Below are 15457 nucleotides of genomic sequence, written 5' to 3'. Positions count from 1 at the left end.
ATTCTTCATTCACATAACAGTATGTAAAGGGATAAAAATGGTGTAGTGGCGAATCTTCATTTCTGGTTTGACTAGAGGGAGACTTAGTGTCCATAGCCTGTCCATTTTGGGCATTTAAAACCATTTGCTTTAACAAGGCAGCTCTGTTTTCCATTGCCATTGCACTTAAACGTTTCATTGGCATCATTATGTGGTAGGTGAAAACTAATAGAGTACACAAAGGATCTGCTTCACAGAAATTATAGAAGGAAGAAATGGGAGAAGTAAGATGTCTTGACAGAACTATATTTGATATTTGGTTTCATGCTTTATAATTTTTATTTTAGTTTTCTTTCTCCAGTGTTTTTCTATTTGATTCACATGTTATGTGTTTCATTAAGTGAAACAGCCAAAGGAAAATAATAGTTCATAAGGAACTGGTGAGAGAAAATGATAAACAACATGACTCTTCAAGAATTGTTATCAGGGCATAATCATATAAAGTACATGAATGGTGCTCATATTTAGCTGGAAATTAGCATCTAAGAAAATACAGACACTCCAGATCTGATACATGAGAAGGGTTTTTGCACACTTTTCTCTTTACTGATTATGATTCTAATGGATTTAACCATATTCAACTGTATCTTCCTCATTATATTATAAGAAGTTTTGGACTCCTTTTTATGAATTTTCTTTGTCTAATACTATTTTTAAAAACAACATGTGACCAGTGAATCCCACTTCCATTAGAAAAAATAGTTTATTTTGGTAGAAGGTTGATAGACTTGTGCATTTTCTTACATATTGAGAGTTGACATTTTTTACTTTTCCACAGAAAAATATCTGAGTACAAGGTTGCACACATGAGGTCTACTAAATAACTTCAGGGTTTCCTTTCTATGTGCTTGGAAGCTCTCATAAATGCAACAGTAGTTCCCATTTATGAACCTAACGTTTTTACAGAGAATCATGTCTAAAGGTTGTGCATACATCATCTGTTTAATTTGTTTTGAATTCTAAGGGAAATCAGTTTCAGTAACACAAAAATTTCATGGATGTATCCTTCAAACCAAGAGCCTACCCTCATTTCCATATTGCCATATTCTACTCCTTACTATTTTGCAACTAGGTTTTATCCTCACATTTAAAAAGATTCCCTAAGATTGGCCGGCGCTGTGGCTTAACAGGCTAATCTTCCACCTTGCGGCGCCTGCACACCGGGTTCTAGCCCCGGTTGGGGCGCTGGATTCTATCCCGGTTGCCCCTCTTCCAGGCCAGCTCTCTGCTATGGCCCGGGAAGGCAGTGGAGGATGGCCCAAGTCCTTGGGCCCTGCACCCTCATGGGAGACCAGGAGAAGCACCTGGCTCCTGGCTTTGGATCAGCGCCGGCCGCAGCGGCCATTGGAGGGTGAACCAACAGCAAAAAGGAAGACCTTTCTCTCTGTCTCTCTCTCTCACTATCCACTCTGCCTGTCAAAAAAAATAATAATAAAATAAAATAAAAAGATTCCCTAAGATCACCAAAAGCCTTCAAAAGAAGCTCAAAAAACCTCAAATAATCTAAAGTATTCTTTAACAATACAAAAAAAGCTGAAAAGGTCACAATACCTGAGTTCAAGACACACTGCAGAACTATAGTAACCAAAATAGTGTAGTACTGGCATAAAAACAGAAGCACAGACAATGGAACGGAATGGATATCTCTGAAACCAACTCATGTGTCTACAGTCCAGTGATGCTTCAGTGCAAAGGTGTCAAAAAGCATACATTGGAGAAAAGGCAGTCTTTTATATCCAATCATGGAAGGAATGATAGTTGCCCTTTTTTTATCACCATATGCAAACAACAATTAAAAATGGATCAAATTAAATATAACATCTGAAATATATATTAAATATAAATATATAAAACCTTAAAAATAAAACCTGAAATTAAGAAACTTAAAGGGAAAAATCCTTCAAGACATCGACAGAAGTAATCAATTTTTGATGAGACTTGACAAGCATAGACAACAAAAGCAAAATTAGGCGACTGGGGTTATATAAGAATAAGAGGCTTCTGCACAGAGATCCACAGAGCAGTGACAAGTGACAGAAAAGGAGAAAATATTTGCAAACTATTCTCCTGATGAAAGGTTAGTATCCAGAAATCAGCATATGGAAGGAATAGCTGCCCTCCCATGGTTAGTGCACATTTTTTGCATGCTTGGAAATAGCACACTATAACTTATAAATATGTAGAGTTATTGTTTGTTATTAAAGCAAAAAATAAGTAGAAGATTAATTCATGGTTTAAGAAAAGGTTATGAATAGGGTTGCTGTAAGAGCATCTAGTAATAAGACCCCAGCCAGGCATGATGGCTTTTAGATCTGCTGCTTAGACTGAAAGATAAAGACACCAGAGGTTGGCCAGTGCAAAAAAAAAAAAAAAAAAAAAAAAAAAATCAATAGGCTAATCCTCCTCCTGCAGCACCGGCACCCAGGGGTTCTAGTTCCTGTGGGGTGCCTGATTCTGCCCTGGTTGCTCCTCTTCCAGTCCAGCTCTTTGCTGTGGCCCGGGAGTGCAGTGGAGGATGGCCCAAATCCTTGGGCCCTGCACCCACATGGGAGACCAGGAGAAGCACCTGGCTCTGGCTTTGGATCAGCTCAGTGCTCTGGCCGCAGCGCGCCGGCTGCAGCGGCCACTGGGGGAGTGAACCAACGGAAAAAGGAAAACCTTTCTTTCTGTCTCTCTCTCTCTCACTGTCCACTCTGCCTATAAAAATAAATAAATAAATAAAGACACCAGAGGGACAAATTGATCTTTAAATCAATGCAAATATTTATGATACATGGTTTTATACATTTACATGCAGTAAAATTAAGAAGTTTTAAATATAAGAAAATGGTTTAAGTATTTATCATGCAAGAGACTCTGTCTTAAGAATGGGGGACAACGGGCTGGTGCTGTGGTGTAGCAGGTAAAGCTGCCACCTGAAGCGCCAGGATCCCATATGGGTGCCAGTTCTAGTTCCGGCTGCTCAACTTCCAATCCAGCTCTCTGCTATGGCCTGGGAAAGCAGTAGAAGATGGCAAGAGTCCTTGGGCCCCTGCACCCTTGTGGGAGACACAGAAGAGACTTCTGGCTCCTGGCTTCCAATCAGCTTAGCTCTGGCCATTGCAGCCATTTGGGAAGTGAACCAGCAGATGGAAGACCTCTCTCTCTGGCTCTACCTCTCTCTGTAACTCTGTCTTTGAAATAAATAAAATAAATCTTAAAAAAAAGATTGAAGAGGTAGGAAAGGCAAAAGAGTTAAGAACCAACCCAGCAATTTAAATATGAAAGTTTTGACCCTTTATCATATTGATTACATAAACATAAACGTGAAAACACAGGATATAAGATAGTGTTGTGAAGATACAGATACTTTGAAAGAAAAAAAAATGCACTGGAGTTTTTCATCTAACAGTTCAAGATTGGTTTGTGTTGAAAACAATTTTGCTGTCTTGCCCATTCCAAAGTATACAATTGCAACTGCTTACATTGACTCCATTTTTCAATTTTAAGTCAATGAGAAATCCTACCAGTTTCACAATTATTCTACGACGGAAGACCTGGCTTGTTGAACATTCATTTTTATTGTTTTGTTATTCCAAGTATGAACACTATTAGATGAATATATGTAGCTAAAAAAAAGAATAAACATTGCCTAATAGAAAGCATCAAAAAAAAAAAACAACACAAGACATTCTCATATTCACTCCATCTTTATTAGTGCAGATTACCCATAAATTTTCCTATAAAGTAATATATTTTTGAATTCACTTTGGAGCTATTGTGTTTTTTCTCTTTTTTTCAGTTAGTTCCATATATTCATACTTTAAAAATAGGATAGGGTCATATCATAAAAAAATAGTTCTTTTTAAAAAGAATGTGTTGGAGACCACTGAGAAAACAGAATATTAAGACAAATGAAGATGCTATTCATATGGTTGATACAACTGGAGATTATTTGAATGGGATCACTTGTTGGGAAATAAATTTTCAAGAAAAATATGCTTCTTTGATAAAGGCCATCATTTGACCCCATTATTGTCCTTTGCCAGTGATATCTTTCATCTCCAATGGGATGGATGACATGTGCTGGTCAGTTCTGTGGTTATGAGTCAAGTCATTCAATTGTTGTGTGTTTTTCAAAACTGCCAAGGGCATGGATGAGAAGAGGGAAGGACGTACACTGACGTTGAACCTGGGAAGGACTTTGTGGGTACTTCATCAAAACACAAGAGTCTATTCTAGTGACCTTTCCTGAACCTTTCTTGTCATTATTTCATTTTTTCTGGTGTGCATGAAACCTTCCTATCAAACTTACCTTAAAAAAATCCTTATGGTCGTTCTTTTTATTCAGGTTTGCTTTCCGGCAGTGATTCTATGACTAGGATGCTTCTCATCTCAATGGACTGAATTCTAAATTTCTGCATATGATCCCCTCAGCTGCTAGAGAAACAGAGACTTTAACCATTTGACTCACAGAAGCATAAAGACAATAATGGCAATAAATTACTGTCTAATTGCAAGTTAGAATCAGAAAGTAAAATTTAGCAATAATCTAAGATCTATTACTATGAACTGTGGCTTAGTAGGCTGAGCCTCTGCCTGCGGCGAAGGCATCCCACATGGGTGTCGGGTCATGTCCCAGCTGCTCCTCTTCTGATCCAGCTCTCTGCTATGGCCTGGGAAAGCAGTAGAAGATGGCCCAAGTACTTGGGCTCCTGTACCCATGTAGGAGATCTGGTAGAAGCTCCTGGCTCCTGGCTTCAGATCAGCTCAGCTCCACCATTGCAGCCACTTGGGGAGTGAACCAGTAGATGGAAGATCTCTCTCTCTGTGTGTGTGTGCGTGTGTGTGTGTAACTCTACTTCTCAAATAAGTAAATAAATCTTTAAAACATCTAATTGAATATATTTTTTTGAAAATTTAAGTATGACGTGTTAACCACTGGTGCTCTGTCAAAAATTTGCAACAAATTGGAAAAAAGAATTATTGTCACTTTTGTATGATTTCTTGGTTTGCAATTGAAAAACTTCCTGTAACATTATTACTTACGCTAGGGGTCTGCTTGGGGGTTAACTATACTTGAATTTTTAGAAACTCTGAAGTAGGTCTTACTGAGGATATGCAGTGAGCCCAAAGCTTCGCTGGTCTCTGTTCTTAAATCTGACGCAGCAACAGATGCTTGAGTTGCTAACCTCCCAACTCCCACGGTGCCTTCCAGAAGTCCTGATGCTGCTTGGTTCCCTGGCCTTCCACACTGAATAGAATAAAGATATCTGAAATCAGTGACAGCAGTGCCTCATGTTGCACAATCAACCTATCATATCTGTACTCACTCACTCTCAATAAACTCATTTTTATTCTAGCCTGTCAACATAGGCAGGAAGTGTAGAGAATCTATGATAATAGCTATGGAGATGATAAGATGGACAGAAAAGAATCATTATGGAGTTAAAGTTTACATCCTCCCCAATTAACTAAAGGCTAAGTTAACAGTTGAAAGAAAACCATTTATTGAAATAATTGATATTGTAGCAAATTATTTTTGACATGTATGAGGAGACTTCTGAAAGGTCATTAGAAAATGAAAATAAAAGATAATGTTTATTTTGGTGCAAAATACTTTTGAATTCCATGTCTATATTTTTCTTAATCACATTTTCCATGAACTATTCAAAGTTCTCTCTTATTAGTAAACCAGAAGACTTTCAGTTGACTAGATTCTACAGATTGAAAATGATATTTCTAAGTAGTCTGTTAGGGCAGTGAACATGATTTTTCACCATTATCCAAAGTTGAATTAAAGAATGTAGGCTCCTGGGAGCAGGAATTTGACCTAGCGGCTAAGATGCTAACATCCCATGTTGGTTAGTCCAGGTTCAATTCTCAGTTCCACTCCTAATTCTACTTTCCTACAGTACAGACCCTGGAAGGCAGTGGTGGTAGCTGAAGTGATTGGATTCATGCCTTTCCCATGGGAGACCTGGATCGTGTTCCCTTCTTCTGGCCCAACCTTGGCCATATGGGCATTTGGAGAGTAAATCAGTAGATGGGAGCTCTGTCTGTCTCTTTTTCTCTGTGCCTCTTAAATAAGTTTGTTGTTGTTGTTTTTTTTAATGAAGACTCAAGATTGCTATTTTTCAAAGTTTGGTCCCTGAATCAGACTTGACTCCTGTGTATTTTGTTTTTCATTCATGAGTAATCTGAATATTTATTCATCAAGTATTGTTTTTCACATGATGAGTATTGTTTAATGTTCTGACATTGCAATGGGGACACTAAGGATGCGTCTTCTCTTGCTACTAGAGATGATAAGTGTTAGAAAGGAAGTTTGAGGGCCAGCTCCATGGCGCAGTAGGTCAATCCTCTGCCTGTGGCGCCGGCATCCCATATGGGCGCCAGGTTCTAGTCCTGGCTGCCCCTCTTCATATCCAGCTCTCTGCTGTGGCCTGGGAAAGCAGAGGAAGATGACCCAAGTGCTTGGGCCCCTGCACCTGCATGGGAGACCCGGAAGAAGCACCTGACTCCTGGCTTCAGATTGGCACAGCTCCGGCCATTGAGGCCATCTGGGGAGTGAAGGGAGTGAACCAATGGAAGGAAGACCTTTCTCTCTCTCTCTCTCTCTCTCTCTCTCTCTCTCTCTCACTGTCTGTAACTCTCTCTCTCTCTCTCTCTTTTTTTTTTTGACAGGCAGAGTGGACAGTGAGGGAGAGAGACAGAGAGAAAGGTCTTCCTTCGCTGTTGGTTCACCCTCCAATGGCCGCTGCGGCCGGTGAACTGTGGCCGGCGCACCGCATTAATCCAAAGCCAGGAGCCAGGTGCTTCTCCTGGTCTCCCATGGGGTGCAGGGCCCAAGCACTTGGGCCATCCTCCACTGCACTCCTGGGCCATAGCAGAGAGCTGGCCTGGAAGAGGGGCAACCGGGACAGAATGTGGCACCCCGACCGGGACTAGAACCCGGTGTGCTGGCGCCGCAAGGCGGAGGATTAGCCTATTGAGCCGCGGCGCCGGCCTCTATCTCTTAAATAAATAAATAAAATAATTTAAAAAAGAAAGGAAGTTTCCTGGGCCCTGACTTACCTACCAAATCACAGCACATGAATGTGGTGATAGTGTTCTGAACCTCTGTCCAAGATCCAAAGTGAATATGGCTAATTTTTTTTTTAATTCAACAGATAGAGTTAGACAGTGAGAGAGAGAGAGACAGAGAAAAAGGTCTTCCTTCCATTGGCTTACTCACCAAATGGCAGCTACAGCTGGAGGTGTGCCGATCTGAAGCCAAGAGCCAGGCACTTCTTCTGGGTCTCCCACACGGGTGCAGGGGCCCAAGCACTTGGGCCGTCCTCCACTGCCCTCCCGGGCCACAGCAGAGAGCAGTTCCAGCTGAACTGGAAGAGGATCAAACAGGACTAGAACCCAGTGCCCATATGGGATGCTGGCACTGCAGGTGGAGGATTAACCAAGTGAGCCACAGCGCTGGCCTGATTATGGCTAATTGACAGAAAACTGCCCTCAGTTAATCATTTCTGTGTGATGCAACTTTAACAAAAGTGCACTTCTTTACCATCTGTTCCTGGAAAACTGAATACTTCAGATAAATGAGGAGTTCTCTTTACACTCAGACAACCCGCACAGCATCTCAGTAACTTGGGAAGCAGAAGACATGGACTCGGTTTATGCATTTCTGTCTTTGCAAGAGGTTTATTTATGTACTAAATACAGTCTATAATTGGTCTGATCAACCCTGTCCACTTTCTCTTTGATTTTCACATTTAATTATTTCTATTCTCTTCCCCTGATAAAATAAAATATTGGATATAATCTGTTGTTTCATCTGCTTCTCCAATTACATTAGATTTTTCAGATTATAAATTTAAAACTAGTATCAACATTTTCTTACAGGGATCTTATACTAGACTTTTTGCCTCTTTTACATAAAATTTAAGCTCTGACTCCTTTCATGTTTTCTCATTGGATTCATCTTCCCTCATAGCTTTTTAAATTATTCTTTACTAGAGCCATGTGGGGGTGGGAAGAAGATCAATATCTCAACTACATTTTTTAAATGTGTCATCTGCTGATGTCAGAAGCCTACACCCCACAAAGCCAATAAAGTTAGCAAAGTCACTGCCCCAAAGATAAAGTGAGACTAATTTGCTTTGGCAGCCAACACGCCCCAAGAGATTTGGGAGCCCAGCCAACCTGAACTTGGAGTCATGATGAAGCTGTCGACTGCCCAAGACTCCCTTTGCTCTGAGTCAGTGCAAAGAGGTTGTTACAGGACAAAGTCATATCTAACTGGATTCTTTGCAGCTTGGAGTCCAGCAACTGAACATTGTGTTACGGACCACGCCACTATCAAAGCAGAGATTAAAATAGAATGAAGCATCTCACCTCTGGCAGGAAACACTCCAGGGTATTGAAAATATAACATTAATAGTATACTAATTGTACAATGATTTTTAGGTAACGTGAAGCTACAAATACTTTTGTAAGTATAATTTCAGTACACTTAACTTAGCTGCATTTATTGTGATTTTCCTTATGCACACTTAACAGAGAGGAGTTGAGATTTTAGCTACTTAGTAGGATACTTTGATCAAATGTATTATTTTTCCTGTAGATTACCATGAAATACCTCCCCAAAAGAGCAACTCCAAGAGGCTCTTAATTAAATAAGAGCAGGTATAAGTTGCTGGAAATTTCTCAGTGTTATAATCAAATATAGCGATTTTCATTGTTTCACTTTGTACATGAACGTTTCCTTAGAAAAGTTAATCATGTAGTAATTGAAAGAATAGTGAGCCTCTGTTTTCCAATGATACAAGAAAAGAGGCAAATATGACAGAACTGCGGGCAGACTTTTACTAATATCACGGCATCTCTGACTCAGATATCATATAAAACTTATTTATGGCTCTGTAAAGTGATAGGGACCTAACGTCACATTTTTTAATTATTCAACTGGAAGACCAATTTCAGAAGTGTGTAGAAAGTAATGTATCTATTGTGGTACTCTTTAAAGTTTTAGAAAATGTCTTCTATTTGGAATTCTTTTATGATAAATTAATGAATTGTCTGCATACGACACCACATACCATAGCTTCCTTCACATTTGGGTCTTAAATGAAATACTTAGACTCTTAGTTTTAATTCCACTCCCCCCCCCCCCCATTTGTTTCTGTCATCCTGTGTTTGGCAGCTGCAAACCTAGCTCTTACCTCTAGGCAAGCAGGCAGCAAGCTGCTCTTTCCTGAACTAATGACCATGTAGCTCCTTGGATTAATTGGCAAGTCAATAGTGCAGCCTGTAGGTTGTTTCCCCAGGAGACCTGGGGCTTCACATCAGCAACTTTTTGAATTCAGTGTGGCCATAACTTTGCTCCTAATCTTAACCCTTTCTTGGCCTCTTTAACTCGAATAGATGACTTTATTATATTGCCTGTATGGTGAAGGGATAACTTTTTCTATAAGAATAAAAAAAAAGTACAGTGATCTGCCCTCAAGGAGACCCAACAGGCCAGTCCACTGCAGTGGCTTTCAATGTGGTAAGCCTGGGCTTCAGCAGAAGTCAGCTTGTGAAGAGCCCTGGCAGCTCTGCCAAGAGTTGGATCACTGGAAATGGACCTGCCCTGGAGTCGAAGGATGCCCAGGTCAGAGCCACAGATCTTATTGGCTCTAAGCTGAAAAGCCCTTCACTCAGCCCAACTTCCAAAGTGACCACTGCAGCTGAGGGTGTGGTCAAGTAGGGTCAGCAACATTGCAGGCAGAACTGTACATTTCTTGTTAGAGATGCCCCCTGCCTTTACCTGGCCAGCTCTCCTCCCAGCCCAGCCAAGTCATGAAAGTCAACAGAGTGCCTTCCCCTAGGAGGTTCACACCTCCCTTAGGATATACCCCATGTGAAGAGATAGATAGGTCTGGGCCTCTTAACTTACAAGGCCTAAAGCCCACCAGATTATTATCAAGCCCCTTCTATCAGGTTCTATTTGCCTCTCAATCAGAAAACTTAATTGTAGCTTAGACAGCACCTTTCTTAGCTCCTCTAATAATGACTCTGTCCTTTGTTCTAGACCCTGTCTAGCGTACTTGGGCCTCATTCCTTCGTAATCATAACCTCTACTCTACCACCAATGGCTCTACTCCCAACCTGTGTGTACTGATGGTCCTCTTCCCCACTTAATGCTGTATAATTGTTCAAACCTGGTTAATGCCACTCTTAGGATCATTGGTTACTATCCTCACTCTGTCTTTTATGACCTTGTCTAAATATGATCAGAGTCGGCAAACTTGGAAGGCTTCCATAGCCTTGGCAACTCATGACGACAGCCTAGGGTGGTTACTGGCGCCATAAACTAGAGTGTCAATTTGTTGGGTCAACAACAGGAGCCACTGTGCACTTGCTCCTCATGTGGGATCTCTGTCCTTAATGTGCTGTACATTGTGATTTGATGCTATAACCAGTATTCAAACAGTATGTTTCACTTTGTGTGTCTATGTGAGTGCAAACTGTTGAAACCTTTATACTAAATTTATCTTCTGTATATAAAGAGAATTGAAAATGAATCTTGATGCAAATGGAAGGGGAGAGGGAGCGGGAGAGGGGAGGGTTGCGGGTGGGAGGGAAGTTATGGGAGGGGGAAGCCACTGTAATCCATAAGCTGTACACTGGAAATTTATATTCATTAAATAAAAGTTTAAAAATAATAAAAAAAAAGAATAAAAAAAAAGTAGATAAGAGCAATTGATTAGTTATAAAATAAAATAAAATCTTAGAAAATGTTTCCTTTATAACTGGAACTTTTCTTTACAGAAAGAGCTTCAAGAGAGTTTAGGAAAAAAAAAACATTTTGATGTGCTCTGCTGAATTATGTTTGAAATTCTTATTAAAGTACTTAATTTCCATATACTTATTTACCCTTAAGTGCAATAGATTGAAAATCAAAAATTTTATTCTGATTTTGTCACAGATTCTCTAAATGCTATTGGAAACACAACATGAAATAAATATTCTCTTGTATAAAATTAACAGTTCGAGGGGCCAGCGCTGTGGAGCAGTAGGCTAAGGCTCCGCCTGTGGGGCCGGCATCCCATATGAGTGCTGGTTCGTGTCCTGGTTTCTTTTCTTCCAACCCAGCTCTCTGCTATGGCCTGGGAAAGCAGTAGAAGATCCTCAAGTGGTTGGGCCCCTGCACCCACAAAGGAGACCTGGAAGAAGCTCCTGGCTCCTGACTTTGGATTGGTGCAGCTCCATCCTTGTGGCCATCTGGAGAGTGAACCATCGAATGGAAATCCACTGTCTCTGTCCCTCTCACTGTCTGCAACATTACCTCTCAAATAAATAATAAATAAAGTCTTAAAAATTTTAGATAAAATATAGCCTTTTTCAATTCTAAAATTCTGGGTATGTTTTTAAAATTCAGCCAATGAGTGAAAATTTATTCTGTAGAGATAAAAGCAGAGTCTCAAATGTTTTTAATTAGTTTTTTACACAAAATAGAAATAAATGTGTCTAATCTCAGGTGTTTACTTTTTATTCCATCACTAACTGAATTCAATGTTTTATGAATGATTTTAGCAATAGCAAATGCTGCTTAGAAATAACATTTTCTTAAAATGCCCAGTACTACTGGCCAGCACTTTCCATAGAAAAAATAATTTGAGCCTCATAACTAATTCTGTATTTCCTGGTTATCATATTTTAATACTAGTAAAGAAGTAGAAGAAATTAGTTTTAATAAAACCTTTAAGTCAATACATCTAAAAATCATCATTATAATATATACTCAATAATACATAATGTATTATTGATATATTTTTTTTCTTCATAAATTTATACCTTAAATACATCTCCATTTAGTCTTGAATTTTTTTTTAGGCTTGAATTTTTTATTATAAATACCTGATCTGTATTTCAATTTTATGAAACATACAGCTCAAAAAGTAGATTCACATTCCAAGTTGTTCCTCACTTACATAGTCTTTAATTAATTTTAAATTAAAATTAAATTTAGTTAGATTTGTGTTAAATTTAAAAATTGAGTCCCTAGTGGCAATAGCCATATTTCAAGTGCTCGGGAATCACAGTCGCTGCTCAATTTTCACAGCATGATTTAGACATCGACCCACTTCTTACTGGAGGTTGGTGGGCATCTAATTTAATAACAAAAGTTTGATGGAGGCTGAAAGATGGAATCTTGCTAAATACATGTGTTTAATGAAATTCTAAGACAAACAGTTTTGTCCAACTTCTTTTTAAATTGCAACTGTTCTCTACAAATCTTTTGATTACTTGGAAAATAACCATTATACTTCTAGAATCCTTGTTTTTGTTCTATCATATAGAACAAAAGAGATAATCCTTGCCTAGTCTTTTGTCTTTTTTTTTTCCTGTGTTTTGCTTAGCTCTTAGTATCTTGCGGAATAAAGGATCTCAGAAGTGAAGGAACATATTGTCCAAATGAAAATATTTAAATACACTTGAGCATTGATTTCCAAAGTTCATCAAAGTTCATTTCTGAAGCTCAAGTGTTCTCAGAGTGAAAAATCAATGGAGAAGAGGAAAGTTTTCCCTTAACTCTGGAATATGCTATTTACAAAGAACGCAGTCTATTTGTTCATTGTGAAAAAGACAGCTAGAAACCAAATTTTTGAGCTAAAAGGAAAGGAAAGATCATATTGGCCAAACTGCACATTCCACATGTAAAAACAACTGAGCCCCAGAAAGATATGGTGACTAGTCCAGATCACCAGTTACTTTGTGTATCTTGACTGGAACTGAGGTTTTCTGATTTCTTGCTTAGTACTTTGATATGCATGCATTAATATAAGATTGCAAATTGTTACATACTTCATTTCAAAAGGCTTGCTAGGCAAATACACAGAGCAACACAGAGATTTACTTCTGACTCTTGAATACTAAAAAGTCACCCTAAATTGTAGCAGTAACAGTATTGGTTTTTTTTTTTTTACATACTTTTAATTTTTCTCTTCCCAAAAGAGTGTTTAGAACCCCCTACAAATGTAAACATCACAAAATTAAAATGTCATAAAGTTTACTATAAAACTTTTGAAGCAGAACAAACGTGGTAAATACAATCCTCTTAAAAGGTGAGTAAACTGGGGCTAGTGCTGTAGCTCACTTGGTTAATCCTCCACCTGTGGCGCCAGCATCCCGTATGGGCACTGGGTTCTAGTTCCGGTTGCTCCTCTTCCAGTCCAGCTCTCTGCTGGTGGCCCGGGAAGGCAGTGGAGGATGGCCCAAGTGCTTGGGTGCCTGCACCCGTGTGGGAGATCAGGAAGAATCACCTGGTTCCTGGCTTCGGATCGGCGCAGCTCCAGCTGTAGCTGCCATTTGGAGAGTAAGCCAATGGAAGGAAGACCTTTTCTCTGTCTCTCTCTCTCACTGCCTAACTCTGTCAAATAAATTAAATTAAAAAAAAAAAAAGGTAGGTAAGCTGAAGATTGTTAGTGATATGGTGCCGTCTTCTCAGAGGTGCCATTTCAAGTCACAGATGCCATCATAGGCTATGGCCCAGTCACCATCTTGTACAATAAGTTTGGTCTCTCCAGAATCCAGCCTCAGGTAAGCAAATGCCATTTTCTCCATCCCTGCTTTAACAGGATTTGCTGCTCCCACTCCCTCTTCCCTGTAAGACTGTAACAAGTCCTTCTTTCCTGCACAGACTCCCTTTTCTCATTCTCTCACCCTTGCTCTCCAGCCTGTTGGGTTCCCCCCAACCCCTGACAATAAACCATTCCTATAGCTCCAGTGTTTGGTCTGCTTGTGGTGGTGTTTCATTGGTGCTGTGACTTGGATCCTGGCTCTTCCGTCTACCTTGCTCTCCACTTGGGGATTTGAGCTGCTTTAAGATCCTGGATTCCTGCCAACCACAAGACTCAACCCCAAACCTCTTCCTTCACCACTGAATTCTCTGATTTCCATCTATACACCGGCCTTCCAAAACCCTGAGGTAAGTCAGGGAACAGGGAATTCTCTCACGACGACCTCTACTGTGGGTTGTGGTTGCACTCTGCTTTGTCTAGAAGTCCTTGTACCAGGCAACAAAATCTCCATGTGCTTAATGCCTCTCCACTGGCCTTTACACTTCAGGTAACAGTGAGTGTAGGTGATGACCCCACCCTCTGCTCTGTCCCTTACTCTCCTCATCAGACTGCCATGATACCAGGGACACCTGCTATCAATACAACCCTTCAGGTCACTATGGGAGCTTTCTCATCTGGCATTCTATCCAAATCTTCTATTGGTTGTCTCCTAAATAATCTTGTTCCTCCCAAATTGGCCTCTGATCTCAAACACCATCTCCTCATCTTTGTAATCAGGTGTGGCTCATGTATGATGTCAACAACCAGTCCAAATGGCGGCTTAATGGCATGATTGACCCAGATATTTTCTGGTATCCCTACCACTTTGAACATTCTGGAAAGTGGAAGGACATTCCCTACGTCTAAGCCTTCTCCTTCTCCATTCTAAATCTTCTCTTTAAACCTCGTGTTCTCCAGCTCAGCCTCTCTTAACTTCCAAAGTTCCCACTGAAAGGCCAAAATCCCTTTCTTCTATTTTCGACTCTACAGGTGAACTCCTACCTCAAAACTCATTATCCAAACAAGCACCATCCACTTTGGCTCTCACTATCTCATTGACACCTCCCCCTCCTTCCCAGGCATTCCAGAAAGTAACATTTGTTTCTACTCTGGCTCTCACTGTATCTTCCCTTGCCTTATCTCAAGTCTCTTGCATGCTTTTATCTCAAAACAAGTCTTTGTCTATTCCATCTCTGGCTCCCTTTGCCTTATCACAAACCTAGTCTTCATTCTTACCTTCACCCTTCCCTGTTCTGTTGAGCCAACATTCTGTCCCTGCTTTGCCATCACTGCTTCAAGACCTTGATCCCCCTTCTTCTGTGCCCAGTCCCCAAGTCATTCGCTCTAGAATGGCAGCCAGGGAGACAACCTCCCTCTTACCCCTACTGAGGTGGCATAGTCAGGGTCCATGTTCCTTTCTCACTTAGTGACCTGTCACAAATCAAACAAAAACTAAGTTCTTTTACCTCTAACTCCACCTCCTACATTCTGTTTTTTGTGATCCTTTCTAACACTCTCCTCTTGGAAGAGCAATGGCAAGCTTGGGAACAGGCCTGCCTCCATGCAGATGAGACTCATCAAATTGACCCATCCCATCCCCTGCAGCCCTGGAACAAGACTCCAACTGGTATTATAACTCTGGCATAATGACCAGAAATTGCTTCATTACCTACTTATTAGCTGGCCTCAAAAACCCGCCAGAAAGACAAAGTTAAAGCAGCTCACTGGGGGCCCATTATCTCTGCAGGCAAAAATTCTAGAGATGGTATTTAAAGTATATAACAGAAGGGATGAGGGAGCCCAAAAGTAAAAATTCTAAATGTTGGCCAAGGCTTTTC

This window comes from Lepus europaeus, chromosome 15 (genome assembly GCF_033115175.1).
Source record: "Lepus europaeus isolate LE1 chromosome 15, mLepTim1.pri, whole genome shotgun sequence".
NCBI lineage: Eukaryota > Metazoa > Chordata > Mammalia > Lagomorpha > Leporidae > Lepus > Lepus europaeus.
This window is presented reverse-complemented; position numbering follows the sequence as displayed.